This window comes from Erinaceus europaeus, chromosome 4 (assembly GCF_950295315.1).
Source record: "Erinaceus europaeus chromosome 4, mEriEur2.1, whole genome shotgun sequence".
Lineage (NCBI taxonomy): Eukaryota > Metazoa > Chordata > Mammalia > Eulipotyphla > Erinaceidae > Erinaceus > Erinaceus europaeus.
Window position 1 is genome coordinate 81,873,864 of NC_080165.1, and position 17,422 is coordinate 81,891,285.

General features: G+C 39.0%; 1 pseudogene; it reads left to right on the forward strand.

The window, feature by feature from the left end:
- The first annotated feature begins 16,475 nt into the window (after positions 1-16,475).
- Positions 16,476-17,205, forward strand: LOC103122381 (eukaryotic initiation factor 4A-II-like; annotated as a pseudogene).
- The last annotated feature ends 217 nt before the right edge of the window (positions 17,206-17,422 follow it).

Sequence of the window (17,422 nt, forward strand, 5' to 3'; positions counted from 1 at the left end):
ATTGGAAAAAAAGGGTTGAAACCTACAGAAAAATGCAACTGAACCACTATATTTCACCAAATACAAAAGTAAATTCCAAGTGGTTCAAGGATTTGGATGTTAGACCAGAAACTATCAAGATACTTAGAGAAAAATATTGGCAGAACTCTGCTCCGCATAAATTTTAAAGACATCTTCAATGAAAGGAATCTAATTACAAAGAAGACTAAGGCAAGCATAAGCCTATGAGACTAAATCAAATTAAAAAGCTTCTTCTCAGCAAAAGAAACCTCTACCCAAACCAAGAGACCCCTCACAGAATGGGAGAAGATCTTTGCATGCCATACATCAGACAAGAGGCTACTTACCAAAATATATAAAGAGCTGCCCAACTCAACCACAAGACAACAAATAACCTCATTCAAAATTGGGGAGAGGACATGGACAGACTATTCCACAGAAGAGATCCAAAAGACTGAGAAACACGTGAAAAAATCCTCCAAGTCTTTGATTATCAGAGAAATGCAAATAAAGACAACAATGAGATATCACTTCACTCCTGTGAGAATGTCAGACATCAGAAAATGTAACACCAGCAAATGGTGGAAAGGTTTTGGGATCAAAGGAACCCTCCTGCACTGCTGGTGAGAATGTAAGTTAGTCTAACCTCTGTAGAGAACAGTCTGGAGAACTCTCAGATGGCTAGAAATGGGCCTATCCTATGATCCTGCAATTCCTCTCCTAGAGATATATCCTAAGGAACCCAACACACTCATCCAAAAAGATCTGTGTCCACATATGTCCTTAGCAGAACAATTTGTAATAGTGAAAACCCGGAAGCAACCCAGGCACCCAACAACAGATAAGTGGCTGAGCAAGTTGTGGTATATATATGCAATGGAATACTGCTCAGCTATAAAAAAAAATGGTGACTTCACCATTTCAGCTTATCTTGGATGGACCTTGAAAAATTCATGTTAAGTGAAATAAGTCAGAAACATGAATATGGGATGATCTCACTCTCAGGCAGAAGTTGAAAAACAAGATAAGAAGAGAAAACACACATAGAACCTGAACTAGAATTGGTGTATTGCACCAAAGTAAAAGACTCCGGGTAGGGGTAGGGGAGAATATAGGTACAAAAAGGATGACAGAGGACCTAGTGGGGGTGATATTGTTAAATGGAAAACTGGGAACTGTTATGCATGTACAAACTATTGAATTTACTGTGGATTGTAAAACATTAATTCCCCAATAAAGAATTAAAAATAAAAAAGAGTCATAAATTAGAATTTAAGCCCAAAACCTGTTTTAATCCTATGTCACATGTTCTTTCCATAACATTTTGCTAAATCTCATGATTCCTTTCTTAAGACATCCATGATAATTTCTGTTACGAATTCTGTCTCCCAGGTGTACTCCTTTATAATCCCTGGTTATGAGAAGATTTTAGCTATTCCCTCCCAAACTTACTAATCAATACCAGTACAAGTCCAAACTTGAAGCCATTTGTGAATTTATTAAATTTTGAACTATCAGTTCAGCTGACTGTCACCATCTGTCTCCACAAGAAAAATGATTTATGAAGTAGCTAGTACTGGAAGGAATAGATGTCCTTATTCATGTCATTTATTGTTCATTACCAGTTAGCTTAAAAAAGAAGAAGATAAGTCCATATATGGCTCCTTGTAAAAGATTTAAGCCTTCCCTACTTATCAGATTCTGAGTTTTGAATTAACTTCTTAAATTGAAAACAAACCACTTAAAACATAATTACAGTAGTGCATAAATGATATCTATTATATTTGAAAAGCTGAAACAGAAATATTTACATGTTAACACATAGGAATCAATTGTACTATCATCTCTTCTGCCAAGCACTACAACAAAGACTGGAAATGAGGGGCTGAGCATTGGCGCAAGGGGTTAAGTGGGGTTAAGCGCATATAGTAAGAAGTGCAAGAACCAGTGCAAGGATCCTGGTTGGAGCCCCCAGGTTCCCACCTGCAGTGGGGGTCACTTCACAAGAAGTGAAGCAAGTCTGCAGGTGTCTATCTTTCTCCCTCTCAATCTTTCCCTCCCCTCTTAATTTCTCTTCCTGTCCTATACAAAAAGACAAAAGAAACAAATAAAGTCGAAAAAATTGTCGCAGGAGCAATGGATTCTTAGTGCAAGCCCCATGCCCCCAGCTAACCCTAGAGACAAAAAAAAAAAAAAAAAAAGACTGGAAACAACAGAATCTCTACCTTCAGAGCCTTTGTAGAAGTATAAAGCTTATCAGTATCAGACCATATTTACTAAACAGGAATTCTACCTTATACATAGGAATTGTATAACTAGAAATGCTTTGCAGGCCAAAAACATTCTTCTAGAACTGTTGCTGAGGAACTATTCTGATGGTTTTTTCTCTATTCCCTTGCATCCGCAAGACTGCAAATGTTTTGCCTTCTCTGTTCCTTCTATTAATAACACCAGCCCTGCTGATAGATTTGAATGGGTGGTGCTACCCCAGGGTATGGCCAATAGTCCTACAATTTGTTAGGAGGCTGTTAAATCTGCCCTTTTCCCATATATTCATAAGGGCCTTCATGTTTTTCATTATACAGATGATATTTTAATATGGGGAAAATCAGATACAGATCTCTATGCCTTACGTGATTTTCTCATTCCTGCACTAAAGAAAAGCGGCCTTAATGTAGCCCCTGAGAAGATACAGCTAATCCCTCCAATATCCTTCTAGGTTCAGAGATTTCTCTAACAAAAATTTGTCCCTTAAAACCTAATGTCACCTTCCCTTCTAACCTTACTCTTGCTTCTTTACAAAGTTTTCTAGGAAATTTAAATTGGCTTAGGCAGTATCTCTATCTGCCTACAAGCTGCCTCCAACCACTGTTTGACCTGTTGAAAGGAAACAAACAGCCCTCTTCAAAATGTAAGTTAACTCCCGAGGCCTCTTCGGCATTGGAAAGGGTTAACCAGGCCCTCCAGGACATGCACCTTGTTCGATTCTCTCCCTCCTCTCTGGTAAACCTTCTAATCTTCAACTCCACCCCCACAATACTACTGTGGGGCATTGCGGCAAGACCATGGGGTTCTCGAGTGGCTTCACATGCCAGTAGGAGGAGCTCCAAGACTCCTCACTGAGATAGACGTGTTAGCACTCATGGTTCGCCAAGGGAGAAATAAGTCTGTGCAGGTCTTAGGGAAAGAACCAGATTTAATTATTCTGCCCTTTTCTCTCACAGATACAGAGTGGCTCATATGCCATCATTCCTGCTTTGCTATAAGCTTCGTGGGGTTTCCAGGACAAATAGCTAACCATTTTCCTTCTAATAAATTGATAGCTTCTTTACCTCTTCTGCCTCTACTAGCACCTAAACTTTTCTCTCAGGATCCCATTCCCTCTGCTCCTACAATCTTTACTGATGGCGGAAAAAAGGGAGCTGCTGCCCTTATATATTACCCAGACAAACAATCTCCTAAACCTCTCTTTACTGAGCTTCCTGAGAATTCCCCTCAGTACAAAGAAGTTTATGCTGTTTTCCTTGCATTAAAAGCTGTACCAGAATCCTTCAACCTTTTTTCTGACAGTGTGTACACTGTTAACTTATTTCTATGGCTTGCTCGTTCTTATGTGAAAATTGATGACAACCCACTTTCCCCTCTCTTGATTCAAATCGCCTCTATGCTCTGTTCTCGAACCCAACCACTGTATATTCAACAGCCCTTCGTTCCCACAGCCCTCTTCCTGGTTCCCTGTCTGAAGGGAATGCTGCCGTTGACCGCCTTGCCTCCACAGGAACTTTCCCAGTCTCTGTCTCTGATCCTGCTAATTTTCATTCTCTAACCCATGTTAATCTTAAAGGCCTTCAAGCTGGATTTCCTGATGTTCCTGTACCACAGTTAAAACATATCCTCACTACATGCTCTTCTTGTGCAAGTCTCATAAAGACACCTGTTATCCAGACCCTTGGGGTTAATCCCCAAGGTTTAAAAGCTAATGCTATTTGGCAAATTGATGTCACCCACATACCAAACTTTGGCAAACAAAAATATGTGTTTGTCTCAATTGATACCTTTTCTAAATTTATGTGGGCTACAGCTCAGACAGGAGAAAGCACTAAAAAGCTTAAAAGCCATATGCTCTCCTGTTTTGTTGTGATGGGTTTACCTCTTCAACTGAAAACTGACCGTGGACTGGCGTTTACCAGCAAACAATTTAAAGATTTTTGTTCCCTCTGGAACATTACTCATACCATAGGCATTCCGTATAATCCACAGGGACAAGGCATTGTCAAGAGGGCCCATCAAACTCTTAAGGCTCAACTAAATAAAATTAAAGGAGGAATGTACCCCCCGAATATCCAGCTAGCTAAAGCCTTAACTATGTTAAATCTCTTTAATATTTACAATAACTCGGACCTACCTCCTATCATTCTTCACTGGCAAACACCATCTACCCTCCCATCTATTAAGGTCATATGGAGAGACCCACTCGACAAAATTTGGAAAGGTACTGACCCACTATTGACCATGGGAAGGGGTTTCGCATGAATTTTCCCTCAAAATTTCTCTAAATCTGTCTGGGTTCCTGCCCACCATGTCCAACAATACCCGCAGGATGGCGCTGTTATCCCTGAAGAACAAGAAATACTACAGGAGGACCAGATGCAGGATACATCCCAGGACCCGTAATATGACATGGCAGTACCTACAAAATCTGGCTCACAGAGACCTCTCTCCTACCCTTTCCCTGAATGTCTTATGTTATAACAGCCATTTGTGTTTGTGAGTGAGTGTGTTGAATGACAAAAAATTTTTTTTGCATGACCCATATGCTCAGAGTATTCTAAAAGGTAATTGGCTTTATATAAAAATACTGGACGTGAGATGGCAGACTGAGAAGCTGCTAGTGGCTAAGCTCTGACCACATCTCCTGGAAACTGTAGGATTTTCTGCCTTTAGAGGGCAGTCAATAAGGGGTCCTAGCGGTAACACCAAGGAGGTGACTATAACTTAATTTGGGTTAAGAATTGGAGTAGGAAAAAAGGAGAAAAATATGTTTTTTCTTCCTTTTAATTTCTATGCATACCTCCTTCCCCACCCCACCCCCCATAACCAGTCCCTGGGGACCAGCTCCTAGAAGGATCCCCTGCTAGGAACTCCTTTTCTTTACCAAATTCCTGTCCCACCAGGGAGTATCATTAATTCTAAGTCTATACCCTTCTGAAACCTCTGGCCTTTTTTCTTTCTAAGTAGCCAAACCCCCCACCTCACCCCACATAGCTAATTAAATAATTAAAAATAAATACATAAAAAACCCTTTCCTTTCACTGCCCTTTTATGACTGTTCTTTTTCTTATCTTTTTCTTTATTTTCTCTCTCGCTTTCTTTATTTTTTTTCTTTTTCTCCTTATTGTCATCATTTCTTCCTTAATCCTACAGCTTCCAAAGTCACAGCCTCCAGCCCCCACACCAACAAACAGTGTGCTTTTTTGAATTTACTGATACACATTTGGGAATTTCCTTTCACTGCTCTTTAATTACAGCTCTTTTTCATATCTTTTCCCTTTTCTCTCTCTTACCTCCTTTTTCTTAATCTTGTCATACACTTCTTCCTTCCTTCTTTGCCATTCTGAATTTGTGAATTATTTGGGGGAAGAAATTTGACTCAGAGTGGACTCTCTATGTGTGTATCTCTGCTCTACGTCCCATTCCCCTCTTGTTACCCTTAGAATATACACTGGATAGTAGATTTGCATAACTGTCTGTTCTTGCTATCCTTTCTTCTTTTCTCTTTCTTCTATACTGGGATTTGGTTACTATTTATTCACGGACTGGAGAAATTGTTTAGCTAACTGGTAACTATTAAACTGCTAGAGTTGCTACTGTCATTCCTGAGGTTGGTGAGTGCAATTGTCATAAAGGTATTTAGTACAGTGTTACTTGTACTCAAGACATAACAACTGAGGAACAACAGAGCATAAAAAAAAGAAACACATAAATCAAAAAAATGGGTAGATCAAAAACAAATAAAACTGCTACTCCAATGAATGAAAACAGGAACCCAGAAGAAACTACAAATCAGCCAGAAGTAACCATAGATAAGAAAAGTATGCAAGCAATAATAAACTCATTAAACACAGATATGAAAACAACATTAGAGGAAAGGAATGGCAGTATTAGGGAAACAACAGTTGAGACCCCAAGGAAAATACTGATTATCTTGAGGCAATTAGAGAACTGAAAGCTGAAATAGCTGTAATAAAGAAAGAAGCTGAGGGAAGGGAAAGCAGACTAACAGAAGCAGAAAACAGAATTACTCAGACAGAGGATGAGTTAGAGAAAATGAAGAAAGAGGTGAAAGAGCTTAAAAAGAGATTGAGAGACACTGAAAACAACAACAGAGACATATGGGATGATCTCAAAAGAAGTAACATTCGTATAATTGGCCTGCCAGAGGAAGAAAGAGAGGAAGGGGAAGCAAACATTCTAGAGGAAATAATAGAAGAAAACTTCCCAGACCTAATAACAGAAAAGACCTCAAGATTCAAGAGGCCCAGAGAGTACCAAACAGAATCAACCCAGACCTGAAGACACCAAGACACATCATAGTCACAATGAGAAGAAGTAAGGATAAAGAAAGGATCCTAAAGGCTGCAAGAGAGAAACAAAAAGTCACATACAGGGGAAAATCCATAACATTATCTGCAGACTTCTCCACTCAAACTCTAAAAGCCAGAAGGGAATAGCAAGATATCTATGGAACCCTGAATAAAAAGGGGTTTCAACCCAGGATAATATATCCTGCTAGACTTTCATTCAAACTACATGGAGGGATAAAAACCTTCTTAGACAAACAACAGTTAAAGGAGGCAACCATCACCAAGCCAGCCCTGAAAGAGGTCCTGAAAGACCTCTTATAAACAAGAACATCACTATAATACTTGCAATATATCAGAGCAAACAAAAAAGTTTTTTGAACAATGGCACTACAATACATTAAATCCAAAATATCAATAAACTTCAATGGATTAAACTCACCCATTAAAAGGCACAGGGTGGGGGGATGGATCAGAAAACATAACCCAACCATATACTGCTTGCAAGAATCCCATCTGTCACAACAAGATAAACACAGACTTAAAGTGAAAGGATGGAAAACTATCATACAGGCTAAAGAACCACAAAAAAGGGCAGGAACAGCCATTCTCATCTCAGACATAATAGATTTTAAATTAAATAAAGTAATAAAAGATAGGCAAGGACAATACATAATGATTAGAGGATCAATCAGCCAAGAAGACTTAACAATTATTAATATCTATACACCCAATGATAGACCATCTAAATACATCAAGCACCTACTGAAAGAATTTCAAAAATACATCAATAGTAATACAATAAGAGTGGGAGACTTCAATACCCCACTCTCACACTTAGACAGATCAACAAAGCAAAGAACCAATAAAGATACAAGGGAATTGAATGAACAGATTGACAGACTAGACCTCTTGGACATTTTCAGACTCCTCCACCCCAAAAAAACTGGAATACACCTTCTTTTCAAATCCACATAACACACACTCAAGGATAGACCACATGTTAGGCCACAAAGAAAGCATCAATAAATTCAAGAACATTGAAATCATCCCAAGTATCTTCTCAGACCACAGTGAAGTAAAACTAACATTTAACAACAAACAGAAAATTATTAAAAGACATAGAATTTGGAAATTAAACAACATACTCCTTAAGAACCACTGGGTCAGAGACTCACTCAAGCAGGAAATACAAATGTTCCTGGAAACAAATGAAAATGAAGACACAACCTATCAAAATATTTGGGACACAGCTAAAGCACTACTGAGAGGGAAACTTATAGCCATACAATCACATATTAATCACCAAGAAAAAGCTCAAATGAACGACCTTACTGCACACCTCAAGGACTTAGAGGAAGAGGAACAAAGGAACCCTAAAGCAACCAGAAGGACAGAAATCACTAAAGTTAGAGCAGAAATAAACAACATCGAAAATAAAAGAACCATACAAAAGATCAATGAAGCCAAATGTTGGTTCTTTGAAAGATTAAACAAAATTGACAATCCCCTACCCAGACTCACCAAACAAAAAAGAGAGAAGACTCAAATTAATAGAATTGTAAACGATGGAGGAGATATTACAACTGACACCACAGAAATCCAGATCCTGCGAAACATATATGAAGAACTATACGCCACCAAGCTAGAGAATCTGAAAGAAATGGAACAATTCCTAGAAGCATATGCCCTTCCAAAACTGAACCAAGAAGAACTACAAAATCTAAATCCACCAATCATAGACAAAGAAATTGAAACCGTTATTAAGAATCTCCTCAACAACAAAAGTCCTGGACCAGAAGGCAGCACAAACGAATTCTACAAAACTTTCAGGAAACAGTTCGTATTCATACTTCTTAAGCTTTTCCATAAGATTGAAGAAACAAAAATACTCCCTTCCACCTTCTATGAAGCCAACATCACCCTGATACCAAAAGCTGATAGGGACAGAAAAAAAAAGGAAAACTACAGACCAATATCGCTGATGAACATAGATGCCAAAATATTAAACAAGATCTTGGCCAACCGGATACAGCAACATATCAAAAAGATTGTTCATCATGACCAAGTGGGATTCATCCCAGGAAGGCAAGGCTGGTTCAACATCCATAATTCAATCAATGTCATTCACCACATCAATAAAAGCAACACCAAAAACCACATAATTATCTCAATAGATTCAGAGAAAGCCTTTGACAAAATCCAACACCCATTCATGCTCAAAACTCTACAAAAAATGGGAATAGATGGTAAATTTCTCAAGATAGTGGAGTCTATATATATATCAAACCTACAGCCAACATCATACTCAATGGACAGAAGTTGAAAGCATTCCCCCTCAGATCGGGGACTAGACAGGGCTGTCCACTGTCTCCATTACTCTGCAACATAGTATTGGAAGTTCTTGCCATAGTAATCAGGCAAGAGAAAGAAATCAAAGGAATACAGATTGGAAGGGAAGAAGTCAAGCTCTCACTATTTGCAGATGATATGATAGTATACATAGAAAGACCTAAAGAATCTGGCAGAAAATTACTGGAAGTTATTAGGCAATATAGCAAGGTATCAGGCTACAAAATCAATGTACAAAAATCAGTGGCATTTCTTTATGCAAACACTAAATCTGAAGAAGACATCCAAATCACTCCCATTTACTGTTTCAGCAAAATCAATCAAATGCCTAGGAATAAAGTTGACCAAAGAAGTGAAAGACTTGTATGCTGAAAACTATGAGTCGCTACTCAAGGAAATAGAAACTGATACCAGGAAATGGAAAGATATCCCATGCTCATGGATTGGAAGGATAAATATCATCAAAATGAATATTCTCCCCAGAGCCATATACAAATTTAATGCAATACCCATCCAAGTTCCACCAAGCTTCTTTAAGAGAATAGAACAAACACTACAATCATTTATCTGGAACCCGAAAACACCTAGAATTGCCAAAACCATCTTGAGGAAAAGAAACAGAAATGGAGGCATCACACTTGCAGACCTTAAAATATATTATAAAGCCATCATCATCAAAAGAGCATGGTACTGGAACAAAAATAGGCACACAGACCAGTGGAACAGAATTGAAAGCCCAGAAATAAATCCCCACACCTATGGACATCTCATCTTTGATAAGGGGGCCCAAAGAATTAAATGGAAGAAGGAGGTTCTCTTCAATAAATGGTGCTGGGAAAACTGGGTTGTAACATACAGAAGAATGAAATTGAACCACTTTATCTCACCAGGAACAAAAACAAACTCCAAATGGATCAAAGACCTAGATGTCAGACCAGAAACTATCAAATACTTAGAGGAAAACATTGGTAAAACACTTTCCCACTTACACCTCAAGGACATCTTTGATGAATCAAACCCAACTGCAAGGAAGACTAAAGCAGAAACAAACCAATGGGACTACATCAAATTGAAAAGTCTGCATATCCAAAGAAACTATTAAAGAAACAGAGAGACCCCTCACAGAATGGGAGAAGATCTTCACATGCCAGACATCAGACAAGAAACTAATCACCAAAATATATAAAGAGCTCAGCAAACTTAGCACCAAAAAAGCAAATGACCCCATCCAAAAATGGGCAGAGGAAATGAACAAAACATTCACCTCAGAGGAGATCCAAAAGGCTAACAAACATATGAAAAACTGCTCTAGGTCACTGATTGTCAGAGAAATGCAAATTAAGACAACACTAAGATACCACCTCACTCCTATAAGAATGGCATACATCAAAAAAGACAGCAGCAACAAATGCTGGAGAGAATGTAGGGAAAGAGGAACCCTTTTACATTGCTGGTGGGAATGTAAATTGGTACAGCCTCTTTGGAGAGCAGTCCGGAAAACTCTCAGAAGGCTAGACATGGACCTTCCATATAATCCAGTAATTCCTCTCCTGGGGTTATACCCCAAGGACTCCATAACACCCAACCAAAAAGAGGTGTGTACTCCTATGTTCATAGCAGCACAATTCATAATAGCTAAAACCTGGAAGCAACCCAGGTGCCCAACAACAGATGAGTGGCTGAGAAAGCTGTGGTATATATACACAATGGAATACTATGCAGCTATCAAGAATAATGAACCCACCATCTCTGACCCTCTTGGACACAACTAGAAGGAATTATGTTACGTGAGCTAAGTCAGAAAGATCAAGATGAGTATGGGATGATCTCACTCATCAACAGAAGTTGACTAAGAAGATCTGAAAGGGAAACTAAAAGCAGGACCTGACCAAATTGTAAGTAGGGCACCAAAGTAAAAGCCCTGTGGTGAGGGGTAGACATGCAGCTTCCTTGGCCAGTTGGGGGTGGGAGTGGGTGGGAGGGATGGGTCACTGTCTTTTGATGGTGGGAATGGTGTTTATGTACACTCCTAGAAAAATGTAGACATATAAATCACTAGTTAATTAATATGAGAGGGGGAAATCAATTGTATGTCTCAAAGTTTTTCAAAACACAAACTGAATCTTTTTAATATATAGGCTGTGTATTAGATATGCAGACTCTCTCCAAGTAGCCTAGACCAAGTAGATTAGAAGCATCCAATAGCACAGTTATATACAAGGTAATGGGTACTGTACAGCAAACCATAACAAAAGGACTTTTCAAAGTTAACCCAGTTACCAAATAATGTGATGATAACATTAACTATCGATTGTCTTTTTGAACCCTAAGACAGAAGGAACCTCACATCTCCACTATAGAGCCCCTACTTCCCCCAGTCCTGGAACCTTAGGATAGGGCTCACTTTCCCGCATGCCTCTCCCAATCCATATCAAATAATATTGCATCAGCCGATCGCAACCTAATCAACACAATGACTGCCACCTCAACATGCTTCAGCTCAGACTGTGTCCAGAGACTTCACATGTGGAATGACCACCCTTCAGCTTCATGGGTGAGACCTTTCCTTTTATAGTACACTAGTTTCATCTCAGGTGGTTCACTTTCTATCAAAGTCCGAAAACCTAGATATACACCAGTTTCTGTGAGAGAGAGCTTATGTTCACACGTATCCATAAACTACTGCAAAATATATACCTGAAAGCAGAAGTACACTAGAGTTTGCAGTGAGTACCTCCCTAACACTTCCTCTCCACTATTCCAAGTTTTGGGTCCATGGTTGCTCAACAATTTGTTTGGCTTCATATGTTAACTCTCTTTTCAATCACCAGGTTCCAGATGCCATCAGGATGCTAGCCAGGATTCCCTTGATTGAAGACCCCACCAATGTGTCCTGGAGCCCAGCTTCCCCAGAGACCTACCCTACTAGGGAATGAGAGAGGCAGACTGGGAGCATGGACTGACCAGTCAATGCCCATGTTCAGCAGGGAAGCAATTACAGAACCCAGACCTTCTACCTTCTGCAACCCTCAATGACCCTGGGTCCATGCTCCCAGAGGGATAGAGAATGGAAAGCTATTGGGGTAGGGGATGGGATATGGAGATTGGGTGGTGGGAATTGTGTGGAGTTGTACCCCTCCTACCCTATGGTTTTGTTAATTGATCCTTTCTTTTTTTTTTAAATATTTATTTTATTTATTTATTTCCTTTGTTGCCCTTGTTGTTTTATTGTTGTAGTTATTATTGTTGTTGTCATTGTTGGATAGGACAGAGAGAAATGGAGAGAGGAGGGGAAGACAGAGAGGAGGAGAGAAAGATAGACACCTACAGACCTGCTTCACCGCCTGTGAAGCAACTCCCCTGCAGGTGGGGAGCCGGGGCTTGAACCGGGATCCTTATGCCAGTCCTTGTGCTTTGCGCCACCTGCGCTTAACCCTCTGCTTGACTCCCTAATTAATCCTTTCTTAAGTAAAAAAAAAATTATTTAAAAAAAATGCTGGACACAGCCAAAATTTCTGGAGACGTCCAGAAAAATTCCAAAATTTTTGTTTTTCTCCCTCTTTTGATTTTTATATATAGTTTTTGGTATATATGTAAGTGTTTAGTCTTAAACTGTGTGACTAATGACAGATATAAATTTGTTTTTAAAAATAATATGTTTTTATAACAAAAGTTCTTTTTCCTCCAGTGTGTTAATAACTAAATGTTTATTGTTATGTCTCAAGTTTGGTAACACTAACTTAATGGTCAAAAGTGTAACCCTACAACTACACTATTACCAGACAAGGTAAATATTAATTTGTAAAGGTAACTAACTATTTAGGTAAAAGTAAATGTTTAACGTGACTATACATTCCCAAAACTAAAATACATAAATTTTATATACAGGACACCTTTGAAGGGCCCCCAAAGGTGCCCTGTAAACTATCTTGTGGAAATTAATCCACAACAGATCTGGCATCAGTCTGGCACTATAAACGTTAACATCATTATCACGAAAATGCGTTAACTCTCTAAGCAATTTGAATCTGTTTAAAATACATATTTTAGCTAAAATTGGTCTCAAGATCCTGCGGTAGAGACTGCTACAGGAGGTCACATTAGATGACCTTTAAATAAAATCAAAAAGAGATTTTAAACCAATTATAATCATCGAGGTATCAACCATAACAAACCTATAACTTGTTACAAGTTCAAATTAACCACGAGAAGCAGCTTCTTTGTGTTTCTTTCACAGGAATCCCGGAAAAACCATCTGAACCCCTGCACACCAAGACGTCACCCACTAGACGGCACGACTACAGTGGCACACCTCCCAAAACCCTAGATGTCACTTAACGCGATCTGAAGAACCTGATACACAGACTCCAAGGACAGAACTTTCTTAATGCCTGCTCGCCGTTCCTGCTTCTGATCTGCCTGTCACATGTTGGCGGTTCCAGCTGGCTATCTACAGAAAAACAGAATTCCAGCGGCTGACCTCCCTCATGCAGTGTCTCATCCCCTGCAACTCTTAGCGATCTACTTTGGACTGAGACTTGTATCGGACTTTCTGGCCTACCCTATAGACATTCTACACAATTTTAAAGCAGCTTATTTCCCTTCATGCTGCTGGTTTTTTATAGACTGATCCTGAGTAATTCATAGACTTTACAGACTGTTTCCTTGAGGACTATACAATGACAAATAAGCCCCTCTGTTTGGTGGGTCATGCCATCCCGCCTCCCCCTCATTATGTACCCTTGCCTCTTTCCCCCCCCCCAAGCAGGGAACGTTCCTTTACACACCAGTCCTTCCCTTCACTTCACACTGGCTTTTACTACTCCCCTACTTGTCCCTTCCTGTTTTGTTATATCATTTAGGTTTATGCCCAAAAGGTTTCTGCTCCATGATAGTCTTTTACAGACTTTGAACCATCTTATGCTATTACTAGATAGAAAGATAGAAAAGATGTAGAGATATTGTGAAGAGATGGTTGAGCAGGCTGTGCTTAAACCTATGAGATGAGTCCCTCCAGGTAAGTCTCTCTCTCTAAAGAGGGGTTGAGCACAGGAGGACACATAAATCTCACAAGGTTGGCAGCCATTTAAGCCTTCCCTCCTCCACAGAAAGTCCTACATCTTACCACCTAAGCACAGCATTCCTTAAAAACATTTAAGCCTGCTCCATTCCATTTTTCTTTACTGTGTTCATTTAGATATAAAGGAATAGGAGGAGATGTTGCTGAGGAACTATTCTGATGCAGTCTCCGCCCCCAGGTTTTACCACACCCCGCGAAATCCTAGCAGTGCCCCCTTCAACCAATCCTGACCCCACACGTCACCCCTGGTTGTCGCCCAATAAAAAGTCCCCTCACCCCCCCCATCTCTCTCTGGGCTCTTGGCTCCCCCTCTCGCAGATCTCTCTCCCTTCTCTCGCCCCATGGTCAGGTAGTTGGGACGGCCATTGTCCGCTGATTCCACATGGCCTGAGCCACTCCCCCATCCTATAATAAAGATTTGTGTACCCCCTTGCTCTGGACTTCCCCTCTCTTCTCCATGGTGCAGCCCGACACTGGACCACAACAACATAGAACAAAGTAATGTTGTGGGTGTACATATATATATGTATATCCTCAACTAAAAAGTTTTAGAGGAATCTTACGAAAAATAACATTCTAAATTGCTTTTACCCCAATAAAAAAAAGGACATGAAGCTGAACTAAGTGAGAGGGGCAAAATATTCACAATAGTGGTAAGACTGTTTTGATTTTAGAAGCCTGTAATTCTCTGTTGGAATAATATGACAGCAATTGCCTCACTTCATGGGCTGTGTTTTCTCTTTTCTATGGTTCTGTCTTTCATGATATGAAATTGTCGCTTTACTTGGCTAACTGCTAAATCACAAGCAATAAAGGGACTAGTTGCTGTTTTAATTGTACTAACAAGAAAAGTGTGAGGGGAGTAAGTCATGTTTTAGTCTATTTGTCTTATATTTGTGGATCTGTTATTCTGATTTATTGTGTGACATGTGCTGCTTGAAAACTCAAAGCTAAATTGTAAAGTCAGTTTTCAGCTTCAACAAATCCTCTCTGTGTCCTGCTGTGCTTCCCTTAATGGCAAGGACTAGTGACTTCCATCTGTAAGGAAGCACACTTTGCATATGAACAACCACAGGGCAGAAGACAATGTAGAAAAGAACTGCAATTCAACAGCTCCATTGTGTGTGTGATTGGTTTTTGTTTCATTTAAACACTAAGGGTAGAAATCGGTGAACAATTTAGAAAGCAATATTTTTCATTACAGAATTGAAAGAATAATTGTTTGATCTTATATATATTTACTTGAAAGCAAAATGCCACAGCTTAATATAAACATAAGAGCAGGATCTAGGATCGGAATTACTCTTGTTTAGACAACTTTAGAACAGTGATTCCTTGGGCTGATTTACAAAACACCCTTTACTCTCGTTCTAGTTTTGTTTATCCTGATGTGAACATAGTTCATCTTTGCTAGAATAGAATCCACTAAACTAAAATCCATAACAAAACAAGCAAGAAAAAAAGAAAGAAAGGAGGAGAGAAAGAAAAGAAAGAAAAACAAAACTAATAATAATTTTCTGCCATCTATAAATTGGAGATAACTCTTTGAAAATGCCTGCCAACCGCAAAAAAAAAAAAAAAAAAAAAACAGACCTTGAATTGAGTTCACCCCAGAGATCTCCAAATCACAGAACATAGATCTTAGTGAAATGAATGCTTTCTTACAATCTGTAATTAGATCATGCTCTGTAGCATATGGAATTTCTATGAAATAAGAGCACTAAAATGCAGATTTTCTAATAGTATATCAGAGCCAATGTGTTTTCAAACAAGTTTCCTCCTAGTGTCAGTGAGTTTTCAGTTACTGCTGTCTAAATCTTAAGGCAAGGAAGACATTTGTGATTTGTGATAAGCTTTGGATCAGCCAACATTTATTATAAGCAGCTCCCTTTCTCTAAAGTCAGAAATCCTTCCTCTTGTACAATTAATCAGATATTTCCAGGAACATAAAGTAAGGCCATTTTTATATTATTTCCTGAACCACTCACTGACAAAATTGGGGGTTCGTATTTGAAGTGTCTCAAACTTCCTTTCCCACACTTCTTAGTGCATGATTAACATTTTTTCTCCTTGTATATAATATTCTTGCACTTGTTTTTAATCCATTTACTCATTTAGTCACAAATACTTTCTCTACCTTCACTAGAATTACTTCCTCTATGGCATTGTTCATAGTATCTATTCATATTATTATTTCTCTTTTTAATTTGTTGAGTAAATCTATTTTGTAGACCACTAACTATGGGGATGAAAGCTGATTTATTCCTAGTACTTAATACAAACCTGGGTCTATTCATTCACTGAGTGGGCTTTTTGGAACATTTCTGGTGGCTCTGCTGACTATAATACAAAGCATTACATCCCAGGGGGAATGGACTCCAATGGTGTCATCAAGAGCTACTGGAATTTGTTGATAACTCTGATGAACTTGAACTTGAAGGAGTCTCTTCTTCAGGGCATCTATGCTTATGGTTTTGAGAAGCTTTCAGCTATTCAACAGAGAAGTATTATTACTAAAAATCCAAAAGGTAATATATTGGAGAATATATCAGACCAGTGTTCAAAATGAAGTGCAAAATCTGGAGGCTGAAACCCTACATATTGTTGTTAGCACACCTGGGAGAGTGTTGATATGTTAAACAGAAAATACCTTTCTCCAAAATAGATCAAAATATTCATTTTGGATAAAGCAGATGAGATTTTTCTCAAGAATTAAACACCAGTGTTCAGGTTGTGTTACTTTTTGCCACAATGCCAACAGATGTGTTGGTGGTTACCAAGAAATTCATGAGAGATACCATTTGAATCTTGGTGAAAAAGAAGGAACTGACCCTTGAAAGAATCAAAGAATTTTAAATTAACGTTGAGAGAGAGGAATGGAAGCAGGATACACGTTGTGATTTGTGTGAGACACTGGCAGTTACACAGGCTGTTATCTTTCTCAATGCAAGAGGCAAGGTAGACTGGCTTAGTGAGAAAATGAATGCCAGAGACTTCATAGTATCTGCTCTGCATGTTGACATAGACCAGAAGGAAAGAGATGTTATCATGAGGGAATTCCAATCAGGGTCAAGCCATGTGCTGATCACCATTGATTTGTTGGTTCTTGGTATTGATGTGCAACAAGTGTCTTTGGTTATAAACTATGATCTACCACTAATCAATGAAAATTACATTCACAGGAGTCGATAGCAGTTGATGTTGAGATGGCGCTCAGAAACGACATTCACGTAATTTAGGACATGGAATCCTAAGTGAAACAGCCCACTATTTGAATAAAGAGTGAAATTGGCAGAGGAGATCGATTTGAGAAAAAAGATGTGGCTATTAACTTTGTTACAAAAGAAAATAAGAGGCTTCTTCCTGACGCTGAGACTTTCTACAATACTACAGTGGAGGAAATGCCAAT